This window comes from Hetaerina americana, unplaced genomic scaffold, assembly GCF_022747635.1.
Source record: "Hetaerina americana unplaced genomic scaffold, ioHetAmer1.1.p SCAF_10, whole genome shotgun sequence".
Classification (NCBI taxonomy): domain Eukaryota; kingdom Metazoa; phylum Arthropoda; class Insecta; order Odonata; family Calopterygidae; genus Hetaerina; species Hetaerina americana.
This window is the reverse complement of record NW_027286070.1, coordinates 5,523,747-5,542,708: the sequence shown is the minus strand read 5'-3', so window position 1 is coordinate 5,542,708 and position 18,962 is coordinate 5,523,747. Positions and strand designations below refer to the sequence as shown.

At 39.1% G+C, this 18,962-nt stretch overlaps 1 protein-coding gene across 1 annotated transcript in view; it reads right to left on the bottom strand.

The window, feature by feature from the left end:
- Positions 1–15,668, bottom strand: part of Gpa2 (Glycoprotein hormone alpha 2) — a 146,089-nt gene extending 130,421 nt beyond the window's left edge. The window contains exon 1 of the mRNA XM_071596846.1: positions 15,483–15,668. The gene's annotated coding sequence lies outside the window, so the exon portion shown is untranslated. The remainder of the gene's footprint in view (positions 1–15,482) is intronic.
- Between the last annotated feature and the right edge of the window lie 3,294 nt (positions 15,669–18,962).

Here is an 18,962-nt window from a genome sequence, read left to right as displayed (position 1 = left end):
AAATGTTGGAAAAGTGTTTCGGCAACGATTCTCTAAGAAAAACGGTCGTTTACCAGTGGCACGAGCGGTTCAGAAGTGGTCGTGAGTCAATCGAAGATGATGAACGCAGTGGCAGACCATCGACATCGAAAGTCGGTGAAAAAATTGATAAAGTAAAAGAAATGTTGGTCAATAACCGCAAATTAACCATCAGAGAAATAGCGGAGGACTTGAAAATTGCCTATGGATCCGCCCAAGACATTGTGGTTAATGATTTGGGTTTCCGTCGTGTAGCAGCAAAGACCTCAATTTCATGCAAAAAAGAGACCGTGTTGACGTCACAAAAGACATGATTTGCGAGGCTGAATCCGATCCCACATTCATCAAAAGGATCATTACTGGAGACGAGACGTGGGTTTATGAGTACGACACGCAATCCAGACATCAGGCAAGTGAATGGCGTTCACCAAATGAGCCGAGACCAAAAAAACCACGTCGTTTTCAGTCAAAAAAGAAGGCAATGCTGACGGTTTTCATGGATTACAACGGTGTAGTGCATCATGAATTTTTGCCAGAAGGCCAGACAGTAAACAAAGAGTATTATTTGGGCGTTATGAGACGTTTGCGTGAAGCAATTCGCCGAAAGAGACCAGAAATGTGGGCAGAAAACTCGTGGATTTTGCACCATGATAACGCACCGTCGCACACTGCTATCATTATTCGTAATTTTTTGACGAAAAATGCAACAAATACCATCCAACAGCCACCGAATTCACCTGATTTGGCTCCCTGTGACTTCTTTCTGTTCAATCGAGTTAAAAAACCATTACGGGGAACGCGTTTTAGCAGCCGAGAGGAAGTAATGGAAAAATCGCAGGAAGCACTGATGGACATACCGAAAACCGAATATAAAAAATGTTTCGAGGATTGGATCAAGCGCTGGCATAAGTGTGTTGCAGTCGATGGGGATTACTTTGAAGGGGACAATATAGATTTAGATGAATAAACTTGTATTTTTAATTTTCTGAATAAATTCCGGGAACTTTTTGATCAAGGTAGTATATTTTATCCGTATTTATGCGAAGTGGACAGTTTCATTTTACCCTTGATGAAATAAAGAAAAGCTATGACTGACAACCGGATTCACTTTGCGCATGAAAGATCCAGGAAGTGGGGTGGGGGTTGCACCGTTCGACCCCATTTCCGGAGTCACCCGTAGTCAACGAAGGAGCTCCGCGAAATCGTGGAATCACATCCAGTGCAGACTCACCCCAGGACTCCAAACGAAGATGGATGAACGAACAGTAGTATTCCATTTAAGTTGCACGACTCGATTTGCTGCTCGCAGAGACACTTGTGCAAAAAATCATTCAGATGACAGCGAATTATCATTTTTTTTTTGTTTTGACAATTTTTCTTCTGCATGGAGTGAAAATCAGTACTTGATCGATATCTGAAAATTCTTCCGGTAATCTCAAAACCAGAGTGATTTTTTTCGAAGCAATATAAGTGTCGCATAGCGAGATGACCTTGACACCAAGAGATGCCCTCTTTCTGAGCCTTAATGAAACTCTAATGACGTATATGATTAGTGAGATTAATTTCAATTGTCCCATTTTTCACTATAAGGTCCATCCATCAGAGGAAATTGTAACAAATTCGCGGGAGAGGGGCATCCTTCGGAAATAGCATCCACATGCCAAATAGCGTCCAAATAGCATCCAAAATGCCAAAAACGAAAGGAAAATAAAGGGTTTCCGAGTTAATTTGCGACGATATGAGTAATTTACGTTGATAGATATTTATGAAGGATTAAACGAGATATGCAGCCCTTGAAGTGCCAGAAACGTCACTCCGATTCAACGTAGAACCCTTTACGCCTTTGAAAAGTTTTTGAAAAGGGAGAGGGCTAGGAAAAGGAAAATTGTCACGTAGCATGAAATGATGATGATAATGGAATCGAGCCATTTTAGACGCCGCATCACTTTGTGTTGTGTTGTCCTCGGAAAATTGGGTTTGGGAGATGAAGCAATGTCCCAAGGATTGAATATCCACTGGCACCAAGATGTTCCAGTAGGTAAGAGGAGGTCATCGACGAAGAGTATAGCTGGTTTTTTCTTATTGTTCATAATATAACTATAGCAATACCAATTTTCTCATACTTGTCATATACCGCGTCATTTGTTTTATTTTTTGAAAGAATACTTTTCAAAGGGATTTCACCAGCAAAAAAATCTTTTAACTCCTCTTTGTTTCGATGTTTTCTTTTTTTCTAATTTATTTAGAATTATTACTCTTTACGATATTGACTTATCATAACACAAATCAGGGATAACATACGCAACAAGCCAGTGAAATGATTTGTACGTGCGTTGCGAAATTACACATCCTTAATTATGTAGCACAACCAGTTTTTTCCATTATGTAATCATCAGCTACAGCTTACTGAATGCACATGTCACTCGTTTGATAGCAGTGGTCAACTGTAGCATTATTTGATTCGTTAGCATCGGATTCTTAGTGTATAGAAATAAGATCATCGTATTCTTTAAACAGTACCTGGTTCTATCTCAACCTAAAAGACTTCCACTCCTATATTAATAATTGTGTTTGCAGAATGTTTCCAATTTCAATTCTGCCCATAAATCATGGCCACCAATCCTCTAGTTAACAACTCTCGACGTTTCTTTTGATGAAGCAAGAAATATTATCTACTTTCAGTAAATTAGACACTAGCTCCTTATTTTTCCGAATGGAACTCGGGTATCATAGGAACTTCTTTAATTACGAAGAGCGTATCGGTTGGGGTCCTTTTGCGTTTTTAAATTCGAGTCACGGAGAGGCGTGCGTGCCTTTCCTCGATCGCCTAGGACAGTGGCGCTGCGTGGCCCGACCTCGAGCTTGGCATACGATCCCCGGACGACCTCGGTGCTCCGCCCCTTAACTCCCCCTCATCTCCCTGAAAAGGATAAGGAAACCATACCCCGTTCTCAAAACGTCACCTTCCTCAATATTATGTTCCTGTCCTCCGCAAGACACTTCCGCAATTTTAACGACTCCCCGGCGCTCAGGAAGTCAAGGTTGAGATGACAGGGGGGAGGTCGAGGGTGGATTGAGGTGGCGAAGGGGTGTGGGTGGTTGATCTGAAGAGTAAGGAGGTTATGAGAAAGAGGACCAACATCGGATCCCCTCAATACATTCTTCCCCCATGACGAGATCTTCCGAGGGAAAAAATTAATTCTGCAATTTCCAGGTTTAACGGAAATTTGGAGCAAATGAGGGTATTCTTGGAAATTTTATTTGAAGTGATAATTTTTTTGAGAGAATTTTCATAGTCTCAAGTGGGTAAATTTCTGGAGTTATGAATGGAGTGTTGCGTGTTCACGCCTCCGGGTAACGTCTCTTCGGCTTCATTTAAGCTGTATAATTTTTGGGGGCTTAATCTTCCTGGGAAACCCCCAGCACTATTCACGGAATGAGGGCCTAGCCCCTCTATTAGTACTCTATTAATTCATGTTTGAATTCCGCTCTCCGCGTATAACAATCAATGCACGACTTGAGTTCCAACTACAGCTATCAAAATTTAGCTTCGATTGATTACTTCGTTTGGTTGATTGATGTTTCAGAGAAATGTATTCTGCGTTTTCTCTTTTTATTTGCATTTGCAGTATATTCTACTCTGAAGTGCAAGATATGAGTCAGAATTGGAGTCTTAATCAACACCTTATAATCCTCATTTACGTAAAATCTTAAATTCTTGTTTGGTCCTAATCTCTCTGGGTCTTGGTTCAAATTCCGTGTGATAACTTAGGACAGCTCGGAAAAAATATGAATTGAATTCTCATAAAAATAACCTGTCGCCATGCTAGAAAAATATGCATGCCACATCGAAATTCTCCGCGCCCAGCAGTCATAGGAACATATATCACAAGGCACACACGTCCTCCTCAAAATGCTTAGTAGTCCAACGGAGATAGCTCTTTGTTTCCGGGTGAAGCCCCAATGAATAAATTACACCGAATAAAGTTAATTGTGACGTCTAGCGTAATTGCGTGTATTTATATTTTTTACCCTTCGGTGGATAAACTAACTCAATCTCAAAGCACGAAGAAAGAATCAAAGACTTTACGCTTCCACAGATAAGAATGTATTATTGTCGACTAGTTAGACTACACTGTAGCGTCATCCAGAAACTAGCCGGCAATAATAAACACTTACCTGTGGAAGCACAAAGTCTTTGATTCTTCCTTCGTGCTTAACAAATAGATTTATTATCAAGTATCGGTCTCAACTATCTCTCAAACTATTCAATCTCAATATTTTAATGCCAGAATTCCGAGTCAAATTTCACAAAGATAAATCTGTTGTTGACTGTAATGCGAATAAACCCCTTTCCCTTATTTTTACATCTTAACAAGAGCATATATTTCTTACTTTTAACCTAATTTATTTTTAATTACACTGAAGGGATGACAAATTGCACAATTTTTTCCGAAAATATCCCGGAAGTACCACGATAATAGCAATAATGATGTGGTGACTATTGGGGATGATAAATTGTTGAAAGTGGTTCAAATTTTGAGAATTCTACGAAAAATTCAGGAATGCTCATTAATTTTCAATTTAGTAGAATTTAAAATATATGCCCGGTAATCCTAGTTCCTCGAGTGTGAAATTATTGGAGACAATGGCATTCTGACAATTTCCAAAGGAGATTTATATTTCCAGATAAAGTATATTTTGGTATGTTCACCTTGGTTGTGATTTATCGCGCTGAATTCACGTTCCCTCAATTTCAAATATTCGAGATCAAAACCTGATCTCACTCGTTATTTTCTAAATTTCAGCACAATCTAGATTGGATAATGTGCACTCCCAGACATTATTTCTGAGAAGATGGATATGCTCAATAGCAGAATCATTAGGAGACTCATCCAACAATTCCCGAAGACAAAGAACACAATTCCATTGCAACTTCAATTCTGACAGATATAGTGGCTCATGGATAAAGCAATTAAAAGTGATGGCAAGACCTCTCAATAGTGACACTGATTGCATTCTTTTCAATATGGAATCACAGCCTCATTTATTAATTTTCCATCGATTCAGGAGTTTGGTTGACTGCAAAGAGAGCTTCCCATTCCCTTATCAATCTACCGATTTCATTTTCTAGAATGCCCCCATTTCCACCCCCTCCCCCTTTCTCTCTTCCTCTCCCTCCATCTCTCATTCCCCTTTCCCTGAAGTCACCTATATCTCCTCCTGAAGTTTTTCCTCGAAGAACCTACACTCATATTTTTGATTTAGCACATTTCCATACAATTCATTACAATCGCACCGCGACTTTTATTTCCGACCTAATTTTACGGAAAGGAAATATAACTGTGGGAACCGTTTGTACATTTCCACGTAATTGTATATAACACCGACGGTATTCTCAATGCTTAAAGTTATGCCCTGATAAGAAGTTTGCAAGTTGAAACTGCAAGCGAAGGGCATCACAATTTATTTTAAAAGTACAGGAGGAATTAGACTCAACCAGAAACCAGTGAATTAAAAAAATGTCTTTTTATTCCCTTGGGTCGTCATTAATACTTCGGTCAGAGATGAATTATTTCAAGTGATTTTTTTCCTCAGTGCATAATGAGAAAGGTTTTGTATCCATTAATTCCTTGCATAACTCTATATTTAAAGCGAGGAGAGCAGATAAACTTAATGGACGGAGAGGAGTCGAGGGATGACCGCCGTTCTTCATCTAAATGTTTCCGTTCCCTTTAGTCGACACCCAATGTTAATCTCATCACAAGGTTGCTTTATTGTTTAAGTCTCGGGAAAGAGTAACACACTTTGGAGCGATTTCTCAATATTCGCAAGTCTCTCTTCACTTTTACAGTCTTTTCAGTGTGTTTGCAGGCATATTTGCGGTTTATTTGCTTTTTTGCTCTCTTGTAAAGTGACGTTTCCGTCGAATATTAGAACACGTCAAAGGTTGCGAGAATCATATCCAGGGGAGAGAACATTGATAGTAAAAGGAGTTATTATGGGTGACGATTGACGGCTAGGATCATCTGCGCCATTTGGGAGAGATGTGGGTAATTTTGGTGTAAATAGGCTGTTCGGGATCCTGTCGGTTTTAATTGACTACCTCGCCGCAGTCTCTCCTTTTGCTTGTGAGGGAGGAACGCAGCCGACTACCCTGTATTTTACTGGATACATTTCCTTTTACATTTTCCATTTCGTTGGCCTTTCCACAGAATAAATTAAGCTTTTTGATTAAATTTCGCCAGGCAAATTTCTGACATATTTGGGCAGAAGCGTTATTGTCCATCACAGGAAGGAAGAAAGAGGTTGCTGGGGGTGGACAATGGTACGCTCGGTGATTCCTCCAAATGCCACATAGGCTGGGCTTTGGTCATAATGAAAATCAAAAGGGGTAGGATAGTTAAATTTATTATAAGATTTTAATTCCCCGAGCGCATTTACCTATATATTAGTGTATCTATTCTATACTCTCGCCGAATCGTTACTTACGACCCAAGGAAATAAAAGCACATTTTTTTAAATTCGTTGGTTTCAGGTTCAGCCTGTTTCACAGAATGTGAGTCGTAAAAATATTTTCAATTCCTATTCTACTTTTAAAATAAGTCGTAATGTCCTCCGCCTTAAGTTTTAACGTGCAAAGGGCCGCCATTACACACTGAAGAATTAAATCTGAGGGTCGTTTTCTGCCACATGCATTTGATTTTATCTGATGCTTACAGGGTCCGTACAACAAGTGTCGGGACTGGTTCCAAAAATCAAAATTTATTGCATTTACCATTACAATTACTTATTAATCTTCAAAATATATTCCTCCAGCTACCATACACTAAGTTCGGCGCGTCTGTCACTCGTCAAGAGCCCGCTGTAATTCGGTTTCCGGAATACTGTTGAAAGCCTTTCTCGTTGCCGCTTGACCCGCCTCGATAGAGTCGAACCGATATCCTTTGAGCTCCCTTTTTATTCGCGGAAAAAAGAAAGTCAGTTGGAGCCAGGTCGGGGCTGTAGGGGGGTGAGGCAACGTTGCCACGCCGAATTTTGTCAGCAGCTGCCGCACAACAATCGCACCGTGGCACGTTCCTCGCTCAAGACGTTCGGCACCAGCTTCGCGCACACTTTCCTCATCTCAAGAACCTAGTTACAATGATGTGGACGGTTCTGAATGAAAGGCCGGTCTCCTCACTGATAAAGGCGATGGTTTAAGACCAAAATTTTTTCAATTTGGCCACCTGAGCATCGGTTTGAGCGGTCGTCGGGCGTCCGACACGGTGCTCGTCTGCGACGCTCCATGCTGGCGTGACGACACCACAAACAATCACACGTCACAAAAATCTACCTCCGGTCTCAACTCATGCCCGGAGGTGACTAAACTTGAGTGTGCCTGAGTGGTGGGGGACCCTTCTACCGAGGCGACCGGTCGGACCCCCATCCACCGCTCCGTTGAGGCTACAGCGAACCAGTACCGATACTTGTACGGACCCTGTACAAATATCAACGTTCAGATCAACCACTTAGTTGTTGTCCATATTATTTTTGAATATCATTTTTGTCTTTACAAGTAATTTGTAAACTTATACATTTTTAATACTGCCACTAAAATTTCATCCCCATACCTTTAGTCTTTTTTCCCCGAGCCATTGGGTGCAGGGTCCCTTTTTTCGTATAATTTTCATAACAAATTTTATCAGTTGGCATTATTAAAATATTAGTACATTTCACGCTATAAATTAAAAATCGGATAAAATATCGGTAAAAAATAGGGTAACCTATGTTCGCAAGAGCAACGAAATGGAACAAATTATCTCCTTTTGTGAACCAGTTAATTGAAGAGTTTAACATCTTTTCTTAAAAACATTAAAATTTATAGTAAGAGGCTTAATAGCTCAGCAGCTAAACTGCTTCCATCTAGCATTAATACCTGTAGACGAGTAAAAATTTTATATTAGTCCATTATGACCGGCATTATATTGATGGCTTCTCCTTCGCATGATATATAATTTTTTCAGGGCCTTTCTCAGTTCTCACCATGCATTTTCTCCCTTTATTATGTAACCATTCCACAGAGCCTGTTTTTTCTCCTAGATTGCAAAAGACCCTCGACCCAGTACTCTAAGCATTTATGATACGTATTCCGTCCATCTATTTCTCCCCAATACATATCTGGACGCCTTTTTTGAAAAGGCGTGGAGTGCTTTTTCCCGTTTTTTAGTATCACCGTCGGCGTGTGGGTCTCACGCTATTGAGTAATACTCTAAAATTTGTCTTAATTTATCTTTTATTAGCCATTTCCTAAGTGATTTCACTGTCCTCTTTACGTTTCCCATCATCCGATGCAGAGCTTTCAGTTATTCATATCTCCCCATCCCCATCCTAAATCCTTTGTTATACAATACATCTAAATATTTGCAACATTTATGGAAATTTTGCCCTGACCTTTTCCTGTTCGCTACGTTCACTTTGTCAAAATAAGTAGTGAAGTCAAATTTGTTAAAATTGATACCCATCCTTTAGTTTCCTCCCCAATTATCCATTATAATTACGTAACGTTGAGGGACTTTGTAATTACTTTCCCTCATCATTTGCCTGTAGATAATTTAGTCATCCGTAATAAGTCGTATTTGAGAATTGATTTTCTTCATAAGATAATTTATGTAAATTAAAAACAAGAGGGCACCGTCTTGTACAACTCCCAATGTTACTCTCTTCCTTTGGAACGCATCCTCCACTGTTATATCCGGCACTTCAGGAAACCCTTGAACCCGTGAATTATCCTGTATCTGTTTAAAGCGGCAGTTGGCTCGTCTAAGGATTTGTCGATCATGATCATTTGTAATGCCCTTGATGGGTCAATTATTTTGTCGTCCAATTTAGAATGGAACAACCAACCAGAAAAATCTTAATAAAATAGAATACATATGAAGGATTTTATTACTTCATCTGTGCAATCAATATACCTCGAAAGAAACATAATCTTTGTCTTTCGCACTAGAGTGCCTTTTGCTAAAACCATGTTGGTCATTAAACAACTGATTTTTGCTCTCCAACAAATCCCAGAGATATTCAGCAACTATATTTTCTAATAACCTTCAGATGTCTGAGGTCCGGCGTCCTATATTTTATAACAAGTCTTGTCCCCTCCCATTAAGGATCGGGATTATACTTGCTTTACTCAATTTTTTAGGCAAGATTTCATAGTGATAATGAACAAATGATTTATAAAGTCAATAGATATGCCATCTAGACCTACTGACTTATTTATCCTCACCATTTCTTAATTTTTTGCAAAGTCGAGTCTGTTGCAATGCTTCTCAGATTTGATATGATGGAGTTTCCCCTGATGGTCTCTAAGGGTATAAGGTCATCACCCTATTCTCCATTTCATTTACTGCCTCCAAAAACACAGTTCCATACTAATCTCTGAGAGGTTTTGCCATTTCTTTTTTTACCTGTTGCCTTGTTACCTGTTAAAGTGTGGCTACTTATATCTCAGCATTCATTTTTTTCTCTTTGGCTGTGCATTTGTTGTGTTGTATTTCATTTGTTTGACAAGTTGACCCAAGTTCCAAGTTGCACACCGGTCTGCTAACTCATACAAACCAGGGAAACACTGCTGGATGTAACTTAAAGTTATTTAACCGAATCTTGTTCAATAATTTTTCTCGGCGGAAAGAAAATAACCATATCATTTCTGAAGATATTGTACGAAGGACGCCTTGGAGAACTGAATGAATGAGTAGAGAGAGAGAAAGAAATGAGCGCTCGGACTCTTCAGCTATTTGCTCTTGTCTGAAAACAAGAGGTGATTTTCTAATATTTCTTTGCATTTCATTGTAATTTTTGTATTTTTTAAGTTACACCACAACTTAACCAAACATATATTACTTTCTCTCTTTAAGAGGAAAAAGTAATGCAGTGGTTAGACAATCCCGCATACAAGGAATCATAATTTACATGTCCATACCAGCAATCTTCGATGAACTGATAAGTCAACTTTTAAATACTGTTAACGACGATGGAGTGTCTGTTGAATTGTCTTTGACTGGCGATAAGGATTCATAAAGTGGTGCTCATCTGAGCATATTTCGAAATACAAGTATTGTGCTGCCATCTCTGGGTGGCAGCGAGAATATTGATCGACGAGGAAATATCAGAGGTCATCGGCTTTTCTCTCACAAGGGCGCGCGACCCGTTGCAACGAGGCGGCGGCAATGCGGACTTGGAAAGGAAAGAGCCGCAAAACATTAGAGAAGATGAGTAGAACTAGAGCTTTAAACCTAAAATATTGGAAAAGAGTTTCAGCTATTGCAGGGGAACAAAAATTGGAATCTTACGCATTAAAAGGTCATTCTGTTTCACCGTGGAATTCACAGTGACAAAGGACGACGTCTCGTTAGCTTATCTAACTTAAACACTCAGCCAAATATCAACATATTCCGAACGGAGAATCAAATATTTGTAACTTCCTGATTCTCAAATTTGCGTGAAAGATATATATTAGATTTTGAACAAAAAATTAATACAAATGAAAATACAATAAATTTATTTGCTCCTTATGTTTAATGGTCACGAACAATTAATCAACTCTGGAAATGGTGTAATTGGATGCCATTTTATCTTTAAATGCAATTTCAGAGTAATATGATTTTAAACACTTATACCAGAATACATTATTTTACTACAGGATGATTTCAGTATAATTTAGCTGCAAAAATTTGTCTGCCAAAGAAACGGACAATTTTGGATCCCAAAATGTTCGTAAATGAATCTACCCATTATAATATGAGTTTGATAAACAAAAGATACCAAACAGTACACCGACAATTTCCTTGTCTCACCCAGAAAAACACAACCTGACATCCAACATTAGAATATCCTTTCTTCAACATTCTTTCCTTTTTTCATTCCGTCCAACATCCCTATCCTATTCCTGTGCCTTACTTGCTTGCCTGACATTCTCCACTCTATCAAAATCTTCAACATCCCATCGCCTAACAATACGCTCAGCATACATCTCTCGTGCCTCTTTTTGATTTCTCCCATATATCCCCTATCCCACAGCCATACTAACCTCTTCATTTTTGGTTTTTCTTCCAGTCCACTACATTTTCTCCGTCCATCTCCAAACCCACTTTCAAAAGCCTCCAATCCACGCCTACCCCGCTCGAATGACCACGTTTCGGCCTCGTACACAATCCATGCTCTTTTATAAAGTTTTGACGAGCCTTTTCTTAGCGTCCTCAATCATGGTCCTTGTCTTTCATTACCTCCTCCTCGTATAAGCCTCTTTGCAAAGCGTAATTTCCGTCTTATGGCCCTACTAGTTGACAGTTTTAGTCTAAAACACTCCCGAGATAGGCACTTGCTCTAGTTTATAAACTACTATTTTTATACTTGACTTGGTCTTCCTCTTTCCGGGAAACCAGATAACCTTCATTTTGTTTCAATTTACCCACATCCCATATCTATCTCGCAGAAGTTTGAATCCACTCAGTAATTCTTGCAATCCCTTAACTGACTGGCAAACTAAACCTAGAGTATCTGCAAATATTACTGATTTTAAGAATTCCTCACCAGCTTTCATTCTAATCACCAGTTCTTATCATGCTTCTTTAATCATTTCTTCCGCATATACGTTGAAAATAACAGGTGATAATGGACAAAACTGGCTTTCTCCTCTTCCCAACACTGCTCATTCGGACCCTCCGAATATAAATATATATATATATATATATATATATATATATATATATATATATATATATATATATATATATATATATATGTACACATACGCATATACGTAGGTATATATATACATATATATATATATATATATATATATATATATATATCACGATTGTACGGAAAAACTCACACGAGCGGCACAATAATGAGCTGACACAATATAACACAAATAGAATAGAATAACAACATTTAAAAGGACACTCACACGGTAAATTGTTCGAGCTTTCGGCCCTCTCAGAGGCCTTCTTCAAGAGAGACTCTTGAAGAGTATCTAGGTTTCATCTAGGTATATGTATACATATACCTAGATGAAAAGGTATCCTTCTAATACTGCCAACATGAAGGGGAGGGATTCTCTCTACCTAGACGTCTTTAGTCGTTACCGTGACCTGTGACGCGGTGTCCTCTACCCAGAGTTCTCCTCTTCACTCCGTGACTGTAAAGAGCGGCTCCAATTCTCGAATGATCTACAGCGCCCGCGACTATCTGCGCTAATTGCGCGGTAAGATGCCTTTGATAAAATGTAGGATAGGGGTATTAGACGAAATGAAGGGAGGAAGAAAGTACACGGAGATAAAGAACGGTCTTTTTTAGTGTCTGATGTCAAGTAGAATTTTGTTAGGTCGTTCGACTATTGCATAGCTTTTGGTAATCCAAAACCTTCCCTTAACATTAGATACCAATAATAAAAATATGTTGTACTCGTATATACGGTTAATGGGAATGCTGAATAAAGATGATAAGAAAAGATCTGTCAAAACTTTGTGTGGAGAGTATTTATGTACGACGCGAAAATATGGTAATTTAAGCAGAATAATAAGTGTATATTGGAGGCTTTTCAATTCTGAGCGTGGAGAAGGTGAATTGGATATACAGGAAAGCAAACGAGCAAATGATATTTATTGGTTATGAGATATTGAAGGTTATGCTAGAGGGGAGAATGTCAGAAAAATGTTTAGGGGGCAGGACTAGGATAGGGATGTTGTATGAAATGAAGGGAGGAATGGCTACTCATTTGTACTAAAATAGGAGCTCCTAAAAGAAAATAATTACAAAGTGTTCTAAAAATCTATTACATCATAGAATGAAACTGTGATACAGACAAAAATTATCACAAATAATAACGCCTTTCCGGTGAATGTAAAACGAAGTATTTGATAACTTCATAGACTTCTATTATTTTGCGCTGCTATTATTACGTTCCGGACTTACCGTTGTGAGGTTGCCTTCTCGCATCATTAACCTTTGCTGATATTTATAATTATGATGATTTATATGACGGTGGACTGATTTCCGAATTTTTATTATTAATGCGTTGACTTCTTGCTATCAATATCACGGTTTAAGTAACTTGTGGGCTCTTTCAATGCGTGGAAACTCTATTACAAAAATTGAAGGTACTTTAGAAATTCCCTAACCTATGTCACACGCTTAAATTTATCCCTATTACGAGACTAAGCGGGGTTTTTTCTATAAAAATTAACGGCCTACTACTATTGGTAGATTTATAATTTTAAGTCCGATTAGAATTCAATGACTCCGACTTCACACCTTCTGCATTTTTACTGAGGAAGTTTTTATTGAAGAAATCGATGTTATGCGAGCAATCTCCGGCTCCTTCAGCCACCCCTCCTCCCTCCTCCTCCTGTATGTATCCGCTTCGTTTTCCCGGAAGAGGTCTCTGGATGATATGCAACCTAACTGGCTGTTCTGCATGTTGTGTTGCCTAACCATTAGGATATATGAATTTCCTCCCAAGCGTCGATATCGCCCAGACTAATATTTATGTAGTAAACATATGTCTGACGTAGCTAACTCAAATGCCTTTATGTTTTTTTTACCTTTCCAAATAGTCAATATTAAAAATATATCTCCTCATTTAAGTTTACATATAGAATACCAAATCAATTGGAACGAATGATATAGATTCGAAGCGCTCTAAGAAATTGGCCAATTAAATTTTACTCCATTTATTAATAAAATATTTATATCAAGTTAGCCATATGTTAGTCATATGATGACATATAATATATACAGATATATGTATATTCAATTCAACTACGAATACGAAGTATTTCACTCTCAAACTTTACTACGTCATTGGGGCAATTATATGTAAAAAACATCACTATGAAGTATTATTTCCCTTCAAAATTTAGTGATCTAGTGCAAGTATATAGAAATATGTGTGTATTAATATATATTTTTTATATACATATATACAATATTATATGTAGACACACATATATATATACATACATATATATACATATATACTGAAATACTATTTATCACTAAACCCTTAAGAGAGATAATGCCTCATAGTAATATTTTGGATACTAACTAGTACTTCTATAACATGCAATTGTAAATTCACCTCGAAGTAAGACATTTATAACGCGCGTATTTCGCTAAAAATATTATACAGTAATTAACCAGGTTTCAATAGAAGGTGATTAATGAAAATGCAAAGGTGGCGATTTCTTGTACAGACACAGAATATAAGCTCTATTATAAACGCTGTTTTCATGAGAGAACGATGACAAAGAGGATGAAGATTCTTTTTGAAGATACAGAGGGTTAATATTATTAAATTACGCAATGTCAATACCACCTGCATATTTATGGATTCTGATAGAAAATCATATGATACAAAAGTAAAAGCGTCTTTTACAACAAGTTGCAATTCAGAGACTAAAGATTAAACTAGTTGTGAATCAATGAACTCTACTTTTTACATACTTCGGATAGTCAAGACGTTGATATTAAAATAAACGATCATCTTCTCCTTAATTTCCATGCTTAGGCGTTAAAAAAAGAAATGATAATGCTCATTTTTATCGCAATTTCTTGAGAAGACACATTGAACATTCATCGAGTTCTCTTACGATGCTTCAACACGGGAAACATAACAGCGACAGAAGAAAATCGCATCTGACTATATTAAATTCGTCATGAAAATGATTAAATGTAGCAAAAAAACCTCTTTTGCTTCTTTTGAGAACCTCACGGAAGCAAGAGAGAGTAGTATATTACTACAGAAAATAAGTTTAGTTTAAACGAAAAAATGTTCTTTCTTGAACTGAATATTTCAATAAAGAAAAGCTTTAGGGATAAACAAAGCAATGTTTTCTATTGTATCCACACACGTTTTTTAATATTCCACGCATAAAATTTCAAAATATTGACGTCATCTTTTTACGTTCATTTGAGTTTATTGTATGTCGCCACTCGGCAATGTCCATTGGATGTTTTACAATGTAATACTTTCCAACACTGTTATCCGCCCTGTGCGAATTACAAATTTCCACAAACACAATTACCTCATCATCAGCTGTGCCAAAACGGCCTAGATAATCAAGAAATTTTCGTTTTATTAAACTTGAACAAATCAGAAAACCTTTAGTTCAGACTTGAGGACCCTGGTCGTTTTGTTTTGATCTATATATATTGTATATTGAATGTAAATAATTCATCTAGTCATAAATCATGTGTAAAATACGCATTTTTGTAACTCACAAAATACAAAGCTATCCATTTTCTCACAGTTGACAATGACAATGTGTTGAGTAAATACAGAGTTAGGCATACGATCCCCAAAGATGACCCCAACACCCACGTAACGCTAAAAACATTAAGTAGTGAGTCGTAACAGTAATTTCCGGTGTGCCGCGTGTGAGTTAGTTTCGTCGGTTCGAGGGAGGAGGGGACTGACTCACCCGGCGAAGGAACGGAGGAGAGGCTCAGGGGCGGGCGGGGCAGGCAGCCGGAAGTTGAAGGCGATGGGCCTCGACGCTCCTCTCCCGTGGGTACTCTTCTCTCTCCCTAGGCTTGAGTAAGTGCGGCCCGCTGTCTTCCTTGCGCACAGCGATTCGCCTTCGCCACCGCCCGCGAGATGAAACCTTATCGGGAGACGGGAGTAACTTGAGTCGGCTCTCGGCGCCTTGACAGCGAGCGTTTGTAGCTTTTTGCTGCCGCGTCGCCCGCGCCACCTGCCGGCCCTCACTGCTGATATCCTGCCCCCCCTCGAGGAAGACCCCCCTTGGAGGCGGAGGGAGGGGAAACATCCCGACGCCCACGCACGCGGACATACAAGCTCCCGCACGCACCCACGATGAGGAAGGATACGTGCGGGGGCGGAGGGAGGGGGAGGGATAGGCTGAAGACCCCTTTGTGCAGGAAGCCCCCCCTACCACAGCGATTCACTTTTATGGGAAGGGGAGGGAGGAGTGGGGGAAGAAAGGGGTCCCGATCGTGCAAGGACGTGATTGGCCCAAGGATCGCGGTGGCTTTCGCCTCCCATTGGTCGACAGAAAACTTCGGTTGAAGCCGCTCATCCTTGGGGGGCGGGTCCTCGAAGAATGACGTCACAATCGCATTTTTTTTCCGTGTGTAAGTATATATGTAAATTCTCCCCTCCCCTTCTGAGAACCACATATGTATTTTGCACGTAAGTTGTACCCCTATCCTTTCCCCCCGTCTCCGCCGATTCATTTTCTTTTTTCGAAGCATTAAAAACATCACCCCCTCCTCCTGTCCCTTTTCCTTCAAACCATTCTCCCTCTGACTACCTACCTACCCTCAAACACACGTGCACACAGCTGAGCCATTTTTTATTCTCTCGCCTGTTCCGACTTCATCGCCGCCTACGTCCTCTCATTCATTACTTACTCCTGAGATGGCGCCCTCGCCGCCTTCCCGGAATACCTCCCTCCCTTCCTCACCGCCGCGGTCATCCATCTACGACGCGCATCACGGTTCACTCCACTCCCATCACCTCGCGGGAACCACCTCTCTAACCTTCTTCCCCCCCCCCCACGTCCCCGAAGGAGGTAAGCACCCCTTTTTGCACGATTCATTCACGGAGGAGGGGGCGGGAGGGGGGCGTTTCGAGACGTCGACGACTCCCTCTAAACACCCCCGCACCCTCGAGGCGATGATGGGAGAAAGAAAAGAGCGACCAGGGACGCCATCTTCATTTAAGCCATTTTTTTCCTCATTTGGACTTTTCCGCCGCGTTTGGTGTGTGCGTATATTTTTGCGATATACTAGAGAGAAAATATGCTTTCATAAAACTTTTTTCATCAGTGTCATTTGCGTACACACACCTCCACACTTATCAAAAACATTTTTTTAGCTTATCAATTTCACTTAATATATTTAAAATTAATGTTACATTTACTTAGTTGTGTATTTTTTAATGTTAAATCGATATTTACGAGCCCATGTTCCAATTATTACATTGTTTTTGAAAATATTAAATCAAATGCAAATCTCCTAAATGTATTAATCTAAAATTTTATTTTTATTTTTGTATTTAAATTTCTAAAGGTAGATGTTTGCGAACTCTACCTTGGTTTCTCCAAACGAAATAAGTGCAAGCGTGTTTATCTGCACTGGTAAATAAAAATTTTTGATGCACATATAATCGTTTATGTGATCTACACAGTTGTTGAGTTATTAATTAGTTCATCTTTTCGATTTTGAGGAATTGTAACGTTTTGTAATCTGGCGGATTGAAACTCAAAATAAAATATTTATTGGGTGACATTTAGGTTGTGAGCCATGGATCAAAAAAAAGGGTTGAGTCCCACTTCATGGGAGTAAAAGGCCTTCACTCGGTAAAGATGCCATTCTCCCCGAAATGAAAAATGGATTATCCATCATATGAGTATTTCTTTTTATGTACAAGGCTGGTGGTGATATGATTTGACAATGATGTATATGTCCAGGCTCACAAAGTTAGCTGTTTTAGCAACTATCGTAATCAATCGATCTACATGTATGTTTTTTAAATTTACCTCTAAATATATTTTAGTTTAAAAAAAATTAAACAAGTACTTTTTTAAAGAAGAAAGGGGAAGAAAACTCCAATGGCCGTAAGGATTAGTTGCCAATCTCTCGTCAGACCAAATGTTGTGTTGGTGTGACGGGAATCACGTCAGGGACCAACCACAACCTCTCGACCAGAATACCCTCTGTGGTGGTTTACGGGAGATTAATCCGCGTCAGGGACCAACACACAGCCACACGCACACTATCCTGCCTGAAATCCTTCACGAGGCTGTGAGACCCTGTTAAAGAATTTCAGATGGAGATGGAATCCTTCACGAGGCTGTAGAGTAGACCCCGTTAAAGATTCCAGGATATTCTCAAGCACACACTCTGTGGCGGTTAACGTAAACCGCCACAGAGTGTGTGCTTGAGAATATCCTGGAATCTTTAACGGGGTCTACTCTACAGCCTCGTGAAGGATTCCATCTCCATCTGAAATTCTTTAACAGGGTCTCACAGCCTCGTGAAGGATTTCAGGCAGGATAGTGTGCGTGTGGCTGTGTGTTGGTCCCTGACGCGGATTAATCTCCCGTAAACCACCACAGAGGGTATTCTGGTCGAGAGGTTGTGGTTGGTCCCTGACGTGATTCCCGTCACACCAACACAACATTTGGTCTGACGAGAGATTGGCAACTAATCCTTACGGCCATTGGAGTTTTCTTCCCCTTTCTTCTTTATTGAGAGGCCGTAGAGCTCATTATTTCTTGCTAAGTACTTTTTTGTCACATTTTCAAAGGATGAGCCCTGAAATTATTTTAATACATCAATGTAATAATTCAAATCAGTCAACACTCCGGTAACCATCATTCCTCTAAATTAAAAATATAGCCCCGTGATTTCGCTTTGGTAGGTGAAAGATGTGTCGTTATTTTGATTTTCAAATGCGTTCATGATTTAAAAACTAATGACTCAACAATGTTTCAACAACTCTCTATATAATATTTAATAATTATTTTGCCTAAAGGCTTCAAAGTTTTTATATTTTGTGATTAAAACGTCAAAATTGATCCTTTATTACAATAAAGCAGAATACGTCAGGGGTCTGAATTCAGTGCCCGTTTTCGTCCCTTCTTTCTCTCTGTTTCTCTCTCTCTCTCTCTCTCTTTCTTTCTCTCTGCTGACATTGTAACGCATATCCTAATCTTTGCAAAATTTCACATAAATCCACAAGTAAGCGTTTGATTTCAAAATTCATCTTTCTACTTGATTTTAGGGAGGATAATTTGGGCGTGAAAACCTATATAATTATTGACATATTTTTTTCATATAAAGACTGCGGATTCTATCTATAAAATTAATTATCTAGCTAAATATGTAGACAATTTTAGAATAAAAAGCTTAATGACCATTTTACAAATATATCC